Here is a 10,552-nt window from a genome sequence, read left to right on the forward strand (position 1 = left end):
ACGGTTTTTGTCAGATTAAAACTAATAACTGAAACGAAATTATTCGTATATTAATTGAAAGAAAATAACTCCAAAGCACTAATGTTACTATTACACAGCAATAGCTTGAGGCAAAGAAAGACTGTAAAAGCGAATAACATAAGATGTTCACCTAATATCCGGTAACCAATTCGGTGATACTAGCTAAGATTAGAATATAGTGAGGTATTTGCAATAATTTATGCATTCATTTATATTTTAATTATTATTAGCTTTTTCAGCAGCAGGGTTACTAACTTGACATTAAAAGTAGATAATACGCTAACTATCGCTTCTGTAAATAAAATGTAAATTAATAATCGTTACTAATCCACCTATTCCTATATTTTATGTCAAACTTTTCTAGCTGAGCTAACCCCGAATAATACAAAATAAGGGTTAAGTAATTATTTACCTGACAAAAACAGGTTGCAGATTAATTATCTTATCAACCAAACAGCTTGTTCATGCACAATACTACTTTCCTACGCTATTAAGCAAGCGTACTTATTGATAATAGCACTAAGCATATTATAATAAGATGTCTTCCTGAATTTGGATCGTTATAAAGGAATCATCATTTTATCAAACGAATAAAATTGTACGAGCTTTGGCCAAGTACATTTCAGATGCTATCAAATTAACTCTAGAAATGATTTTATAAATTCTTCTATTCTTCAAAATGGAACTTTTTCAGCAGTTATGAACGTATAATGTTAATGCCTTTATAAATATTTCAAGAAGTAATATTGTCATATACGGTACTAGATTTAATTATTACAAAATTGAATTATTATAAAGTCAGGCTTTCTTCAAAAAACCTACAGTATATACTAAATACCTTAATGCCTCTGTTGATGTGTATCATTCTTATAGTTGAAAAATTTTTATAGCTTATTAACAACCCACCATACTAGTGTATTATTTTCTAAATTAGACAACGATTTCAGTGTAATTTCTTTCACGGTTCTAGAATTTAAATTCAATCTTTCGGTATATAAGTGTAATCGATTTAGCATAACCAACCTTTCAATACCAATATCTACTACCTAGCTGAAGACATGTATTAAAATCATGTAGCACCTGTACGATAAATTTATGCCATCTGCAAGATTTTTTACAATTGGTAGCACATTTCATGATAAGAAAGTATTACGACGAATTTTTCACTATCTAGCTTTGCATATATATTTATAAAGTACACTACTGCATTGCTTCGAATATCGACGTAACTTTGACACTCATACATCATTGATAACCTTAGAAAATTTTTAGCTCCAAAAAGTGAACAGTTTTGCATGTATTCTGTAATAACCACGCAATAGTCTACAGCTATTACAGTATCCTATATTTGGCTATCAGATACGGCTTAACTGGAGAATCCCAGTCTTATACTCGAAACAATACAAGTGTGCCGCCTCATCTTATTAGCCACCTACAGTACTACTACAATTAGCTGAAATCATTACATATTCATCTAGCAATCGCGAAATATAGCTTGTACTGGAACTAGTTACTGTCTAGTACTAATACTATATTATGATTCATACCTATGTGATATATACCATCACGAAATTCCAAATTTTAGAAAAATAAGGGCTTTATTGAATCTTATACAAAGATTAACTACACAGCTCTACTCTAGCCGAATACTACTTCTAAAGACTTCTACAACGAACTAACAGAATAATCTAAAGTTGCATGCTTTTATACTTTCCGTAGCATTCGCAGCTACAATCCGCATGGCAACCTTTTACTTTATTTTACACATAGTTAAATTATTCTTAGTAAGACTATTCTACTGCGGACCATCATTAATCCAATATGGATACGACTACAGTACTTACGTAGACATTATTCACACCAGCCAAAGTACAATGAATTAACCATATCCTAATATATGATTTACAGTTCTATTTTTACCTACAGCCATATTAGTAACTCAACAGCTTACTGTATATAGTCATCTGTACTCTAGCATAGAGTCTCTACCACTACAGTCTATAGTTACAGCTACCAAATATCTCTTAGGATAAATATCTACCGTACATTATACTACACATGGCTAATAGTCTACAATCACAATACTAAGTTACATTACAACCTGTAATTCGGTTCTTTTATAACCCCTCGTTCAAATTTCTCTATAAAAGATAGAATTCGATTTTTAGTGTTTTCATTCTCCGAAAGCGAGCAGTACTCAGCCATTCCATACACTAGGACTAGTTAAGATCTAGTAGTCATGTTAATTAGCGATTTTTACTTTTAAATGTAGTCGTTTTTCGATCTGTTTTCGAATTTCTTTGCGAATATGATGCAAATATGTCAATGATGAAGTTTAATTTAAAATTTCAGCTCGGCACAGTAAACACTATAGTATTTATTTAATAAGGATGAGAGACATCTTAACGTGAGTTTTGTGTAGAGCTATCGTATTTAATAGGACCAAGGACCCTGATATCTGGATTGAGTATCACAACTCTTTGATGCCGAGTAAGTACATCTATATAATAGATAGATGAATAAAGTTGATAACGAGATAGACTAGAATGTTTATCGTCTACAATTGTCGCTTGGCGATTTTATTATTATTCAGCCGTTTTTGATCTGTTTTAAAATTTTAATAAAAATAGCCGTAAATATATCAATGATAAAGTTTAAAATTTTAGTTCAGCACAACAAAGATACGAAATACCATAATATACGTCCTGTGTAGTCCTATCGTATCTTAATAGGACTAAGTGCCTTACTATCTAGATTGAGTATCATAACTATTTGATGTCGCGTAGCTAAATCTATGATAGATATTTTTATGAAGTTAATAACGAAGTAGATTGAAATCTAGCCATTTTGCCACACAAAATTTAAAATATTACGGTAAATACCGTAATAGTTTTCATCTAGAAGCGTATTCAATACGAATAACTTTGGGTTCACTTGCATCTCCAATTTTGTTGTAAAAAATGCGAAAGATGTATTTCTCAAAAATTAGCAAGATTAGCAATTTAACTTGACCTCAGTTGAAGCAAAAAGATATTTATATGTATTAAAATATACCCTACGTTCCGGATGAATAGAATTTTAAATGAAAATTGAAGTTAATAACGATAATAGCAGAACAACGATTATAATGAATCGATGTTTTTACGGTCATCGCATACTGTGGAACAAATACTACTGCTACAAATCCCTATCAAATCCACTCGCTAACAATAACGCTATTCCGATAAAAGATCAAAAACTGTAGATAAATAACATTTTTAAAACACTATAATTTTATATTAAGGCGTTAACCTACCATTTTTCAATAATTTCAATCCAGCCATTGATTAATCCTTATTTTCCGGTCGTTTCTATATGTATTTTATATTAAGACATTCACCTATCATTATTGTATAGTTCCTATCCAACTAATGATCAATCCGTATTTTTCGGTTATTTCCATGTTAGGAATGGCCAGAATATTTACTTGCATGTATATGTATATATATATATACATGTTACGGTACGAACTACCGTGAAGAAATAGCTATCTAAATTTGGTTAATATAATATAGTGATAATATATTACAACTAGTTACTTACAGTAGGAATTACTCTAATTATAAATGTGTTACAGTAAATTTAATGCTGTGCTGTAATGTGTACTGAAGTGATTCTGTGAATGGACATATTGTAGTCCGACTGTGAAAAATTAGTTAGTAGATGTTCTCACCTAAGTATTTTTATAAAATGACTTGTGAATGTTAACTGCTGTAGAAGGGTATATAAGCCCGTCAGAAGTTGAATAAAGTAGTTCTCAATTGTCTAGTTGAGTTTAACGTAGAATCAAAGGCGTCTAAATTCTTGTGAGGTAGTTAAGGGATACTGAATCCCGGAGACTATAGTAATTTAGAGATTTGTTTTACGTTATCCTTGTCACGAAGCTGATTTGTGACAATACATTACGATAGAAAGCGAATAAATAGAATCAATATAATGTTCGTGACGTCATTAATATTTAAACAGCGACGAGCCAGTCGATAGCTGTGAAATATTTGATATTTCTTATTATTAATTCGAAGATAGATAGTACAAATAGCAAGTACATAGCAAGTGATAATTAAAGTAGCGTATTAATATTTTCCATGCAACCATATATTCCATGGCAACGAATATAAATATAATATTATGCTTGTTACGTATTTATGAGTCCTACTGACATTTCCAGTTCAAATTATTCCTACGGTTAGTCTTTGATTTTTATTCCACCCATTAAGTTTTAAGTATTGTCGTTGATGGTTACATTTCTTCTGATCTTTTTTGACGTTTTTTATTATCATGTTCTGATGCTTGAGCAAATTAAAAGAATTGCATCGCTATTCGGTGGAAAATCTCAAGCAATCAATTCATTTTTTATCTTGCAGATACATTATAAGAAAATTAAACTCATAAAACTTTAATAGCTTATCAAAGGTATCTTCATGATAATGTTCATTGCCCTGCTACAATCGAATTTCTATTCTGCTATAATATTAGAGTGAGATTTCTCTCCCCAATTGCTAGTTGTAATTGAGTCGTGAATTTTATCATCTTATGCAGAAGGTTAGACGGCAATCGATAATTCAAAATTTAGTGAGACCAAACTATCAGCTCTACAGTATGTTTCAGTTAGCTACAGTTAGCTTTGATAATACAAATACTACTTTATTGCCTACTTCCAATTTTAAAATTAATCCGTTACAATTAGTCACTATTGCAACACTATCAATTATTGCAATGGGCTCAGTAGTAGGCAATTCCTTCTGCCTGGCAACTATTTACGCTACTCCATCATTACATAAAGTTAATAACATCCTTTTGGCTAATATGGCTGCTGCTGATCTTTCTATCGGTATGATAGCTTTACCAGCCATGGTGGTTGTTGTTTGGCTAGATTATCCGATTCCAACTATTTTATGTCAATTTCAAGGTTTTGTCTTAGTCTATTTATATCCAGTATCATTATTGACGGTAACGGCCATTACCGTCGATCGAATTTTAGCTATAACTCGGCCATTGCACTATTTGGATGTTATTACTTATAAATTTCGATGGATCTTAGGGATCATCTGGATAGCACCATTTACTATAGCTTTAATGCCAGTGATGCAATTAGAGCAATTCTGATTCGGAAATTACGATAAGGTAATGGTTTGTTGGATAGATCTACATCATAGAAGTCACCGTCCATATACCTTCTCTGCTATATTATTGACCTTTATTATTGGTATTATCCTAGCTATTATTGGCTGTTATACTGCTATCTTTATTATTGCTTACCGAAAAACCGTCTATATACCCCATAGATCAAGCCAAGATATGGTAAAATCAATTCGCACTACTGCTCTTATTGTTGGCACAAGTATTTTATGTTGGATTCTATTGGCAATTGATTATTTTATTGATTTAACTCGAGTTTCTTTATCCAAAAGGTTATCGATCATCGAAATCCTTGTCTCTTTTGCCGCAATAAGTAACTCGATGATTAATCCTATCGTTTATGTCTCTACAAATACCATCTTAAGAAGGAAATTTCTAAGCCTGTTTAAAGTATTTCCTACCGCGACAAATCGAATTCAAAAAATTACAGTTAAACAAAGTAGTACCTGTCCTTCATGATCAAAATTATAGGCCATAATTCGTAAACATTATTGTACTTGAGATCAACATTATCCAGACCGAAAGTTGGTGTATTCATCGTAAATAGATTAACCATACGAGTAATATAATAACAAGCAAGACAGCACAAGCTAATATTCTCTCTTCTTTCGTCAACGCTTGCAAGCTTAAAATTAATATTATCTTGATCACAATGTTAATGCATTCATCGATTTCATTAAATTCAGAATACTTGCAGTTCTACTTGTCTCCCGAAGTATTCTAAATACAAATAATTAAGCATAAAGCTTAACGATATCAACATTTCATTTTTTATTTTCAACTAATATTGCCAAAGCGTTGACTAGCATTTTAAAGTTGTATTAAGTACATTACTGTTCCAAATTGTATGATATGAAAGGTTGTGCAAGAGTTATTTTCCACCAGAATCAGAACAAGAAATTATATAATCTTACTATAACCAACAATACCTCATCCAAGATTTCTCTGTTTGTAATCATTTTTCTTGAAATAAACTAAAAAGCGTCAGAGCCGATCCTTTACCCTTAACAAGGATAATATATTGCCGCTTTTAATAAAATAAATTAAATAATTTAATTCTAAATTACAACTACCTCAATCAGGAGTTTCTTGGCAAGTAAGGATTCTTCTAGAAATAAACTTAAAGTCACGAGGGTCAATCATTTTATCCAGCTAGAGATAATATTTGTCGCTTCACTAGAAGTTATTTTAAAATAGCTAATGAGCATAGTATGTCTTGTTATTGGAACAAATACACTAACACAAATAATATTTCCAAGAAATGAGGCTATTGCAGTAAATCTACACTAAAAAAGTTAGCTTTTAAACTTTACTCATAGACTATAATCACATAACTTCTGTTACAATACTGATTAATGATTTACTTCATAGAATTCAATTATACTTATAGACAATTCTCTTCTGAACACTTTTTTAACAAAGATACTCCTGGTGTTAATTAAAAACTTGTTAAAGTCACTTTTTAGCTCATGTAGCTAAGCTAGTCAATCGACAACGTAAACCTTGTACTTTTGACGCAGATTGCCTAAAATTGCGATTTTAAAAGTGTTAGTAGCGCATCTTTTATATAATACATTAGTCTTATCGATAGATATTCGCTAGGCTAGTTGTTTCCTAGTGTGATGGAGGGTTCGAAGAGTCAGATAATGTGGTTTTAGTTGCCATGCAGAGAATTGCACAAAGCGCTTAAGAAAAGAGGATACTTTATTTTAGATAGTAGTTAGGTAAAGTGTGATAATTACGGTAGGTCTGCGTGGTAGCTGCTGTGAGTAAAGTGTGAATACTAACTGTGACTAATAATGCAACTTAACAAATCTAAGGTAGAAAACGGCGGTATTTATAGCTATGGCATTAGAACACATGCAGAGAACATGATTGTAGGATTAGATACAACATATACCATAACAGGTTATAGAATAGCAGATGATTGTAGAAAATAGCGAGGACTGTAATAGCTAAATGTAGTAAGCCATATTTGAATGTAGAGCGAACAGACTGTAAATATGTCTAAATATAAGATCAATACAACATGTCTATATTTAACAATAGAATATAGTTACAGTATATTCTAAATACACTACACTTAGAAAAGAATTTTTAAGATACGGACCCAGAAATGCTACCTAATTAAAGATATATTATTATCATCCTCTTATTAGCACTGTCGAAGATATATTATTTTTATCGATGAAATACATAAGAAACGTAGCTACTTTACGGTAATGTTTTTCAAATCAGTAGCATATTCTTAGGACTATCTTGACATCGATTATTACAAATATTGGAAAGTGATCTAGTTAGAAAGAATATAAGTTAGAACTAACCAAAAATGAATTTCAAATAGCTAGGAGTAAGTTCATATCATGGATCCAGTACATTATTCTGTTGAGAAACAAGACTTTAGGAAATTCCAATTAATTTTCAATTTACTATCTAATCTTGTTAAAAATCGCAGAAAGTTTATTTCCGAAATTTAGATGAATAATTGACTTGATGCATAACGAAATTAGAAGGCCCAGTATTAAGATACTACACACTTATATAGAGTACGGTAGTAATTAATTAACTCTTATTTAAATAACATAGAAATTATAAATACCTTTTCCTGTAAAGCACTTCCATACATGTACAAATAAATTTGATATACGTTTAATTAAGAATAAAATACCCACCAGCGTAATATTTCCAGAAATTCAAGAAAGCAATAGATCCATGGGAAATCTATCTGATAGCAAATGCAAGGATATTAAATACTGTTCCCCTTAAACAAATTTTAAATATAAGCTTTAGAATGGAGCACAGCAAAAAAATATTATGTCATTTTTTATCTTTATGTAATGAAATGAAAAGTGTAGAGATCAAGCTACAAAACTTTAATAAATTTTGATTCTACTTTCGTTACACTCCGGTCGACTTAACGAAACTTTGACACCAAATAAAATCTGGGTAAATAATCGATCAACAATTTTATTACAAAAAATATGGTGAGAAGTATACACCGAACAACCTCACAAATACTTAACTTTAAGTATTAATAAAATAAGTGGCAGACTTAAAAACTGTCAACAACCAAACAACCTTTCAAAAAGAAGAACGCTTTAACTTAGGACAATTCGACTCCGAAGGCCCTTTAAATTCAACAAGTTCTTCAAAAGAATCTTCTTCTACTCTCCCTCTAAATTTTCTAATTGCACTATCATTTATAGGCTTCGTAGAGCCGTCAGAAGTATTTAAAACTAAGCATTTGCTAACCAATCGCTCTTAAGATCCATTTTAGAAAACTACTTTGCACCATTTAAGAAAACAAAAATCATTCAAAGTTCAGCACAATTTACCCTATGATTCCCTTACAAAACACTATAAAACCAACAAGTTAACTATAAAATACATCAAACTTCACTTCTAACATAATTTCTATCATTAACACATTATAAAAGTCTAAAAATTAACCTTTAAACATCAAGATTTAGTCATAAAAATAACAGTCTGACTACTTGACAATCAACACAACCTCTGCCAATTTCCATCTTATTTTCTATTTTCCTAACTAAACTTTCCTAATGTGACTTTCATGTCACATCATAAAATTCCAAAGTTTCAAATTCATTACAAAAAGTTCAAATTTCAAAAATCAACTCTTATGATATTTTTCATAAACTAAAATCCAAAAATTAAAACAGAAAAATTATATATGACATAAATCCAACCGGTTCCGGGATCCAAATCCCGAAAAATCCGGATTTTATAAAGATCACAGTAATCGCTTATCAGCAAATTTTATATGGCTACTATGACTACTTTTCTGACATTAGTATCGCTTAGTATTGACAGTTGATGTTTTAGCGTTAGGTTGTACGGTAACTGCACGATTATAGACTACATTACAGTACTTTACTGTCGTGTTATAAATCCCCTTTCTCTATGGATAGGGTTTTGCTACTAAGTCAAACTCATTTACAATTTGAATAGACTATCAAATACCCTTTCTTTAGATTAGGCAATTGCTCTAGGGCTATTTCTATAGTAATCTATATAATACCTTGTAAAATAATGAAGAAGAAAAGATGGCGACGTGATGATTTGGCAGGGCAAAACTTAAAGACACTATCACTTCATCGGTATTTTCTATAGTAAAATAATACTAGTTACATACTAAAAGCTATAAAGGACTCTACTTTTAGTCCTTTACTACATTTATAATAAACGATATATTTATGATCTTTCTTATAAACTGTTTTTACACCTGAATAGCATGAAAAATTAACCAATTTGATTATTTATACTACTTAAATATTGTCTATCAGAAGAGATAATCATTAAAAAAATATCTATAAATACTTTTCATATAAGAGCTAATGACATACTCATACATTCAGAAATGAAAAATTTGAAATGAAATTCTTACCTTTTACCGATGAAAGTATTAGTCTCTATACAGTTACTTTTCATAAGTAACTAGTAATGGCAATATCCTCCTTATTATTATAGCAAAATTAATCCAATATAGTTATTTAATACTATATCATCAAACTAAACAGCAAGATAAAAAGAAATCTTCATACTATGATAATATTAATCAGTCGAAATAATAAAACTCCATCAGTATACAAATTTAGATATCCGTACAGTAGTTCCATTTTTTAGTAATTATCAACGTATAAAATATTACCGTTGACGTCAAATTAGATAGAAAACACAGCTTTAATTTTTACGATAACAATCTAGTGCTCTCAGTACTCCAGTTACATGTGTATAGGTACTCCTCCTTCCCTCCCATTTTTTTAATGTACACTAATTGGTATAACAACATTTTAAGTAGGCAATGATTTGATTATTAACTAAATTATAGTCTGGCCCTGTAATCTGGTGGATTATCTACACGAAAATATCAATCTCATTACAAAGCAGCATAAGAACCAATTTTAAATGAATTCATAGTTTCTGAAACTGTATAAATTTTAATATTTGCGATACAACAATTGGACAATTTTAGTATCAAGAGCGAACAGATCGATAAGTAATGTAGATAGCTTGTTACCTCCTGTCACAAAACAGCTTTGCAACAAGATAACGCAATATACGATCAATAAGTCAATTCCTTGAACCACGTATCAAGGAACGATATCTGCACTATCACAAACACTTTTGCTCTACTAGCAGACTACACAAAGACTTAAACGCCTCGTATTTTACGTTAAACACTAAGTTGGACAATCCTTCTTTATTTCACGATATACTGCATTTATATACTATTCCTCAATAGTTCATGAGTCATAGTTAATACAATTAACATTAGAATCATTTACTGAATTAGATATTAATTTTAGCTACTGCTCCCTTAATGCAGACAACA

Source organism: Trichoplax adhaerens, genomic scaffold (assembly GCF_000150275.1).
Source record: "Trichoplax adhaerens TRIADscaffold_1 genomic scaffold, whole genome shotgun sequence".
In the NCBI taxonomy this organism is placed as follows: domain Eukaryota; kingdom Metazoa; phylum Placozoa; class Uniplacotomia; order Trichoplacea; family Trichoplacidae; genus Trichoplax; species Trichoplax adhaerens.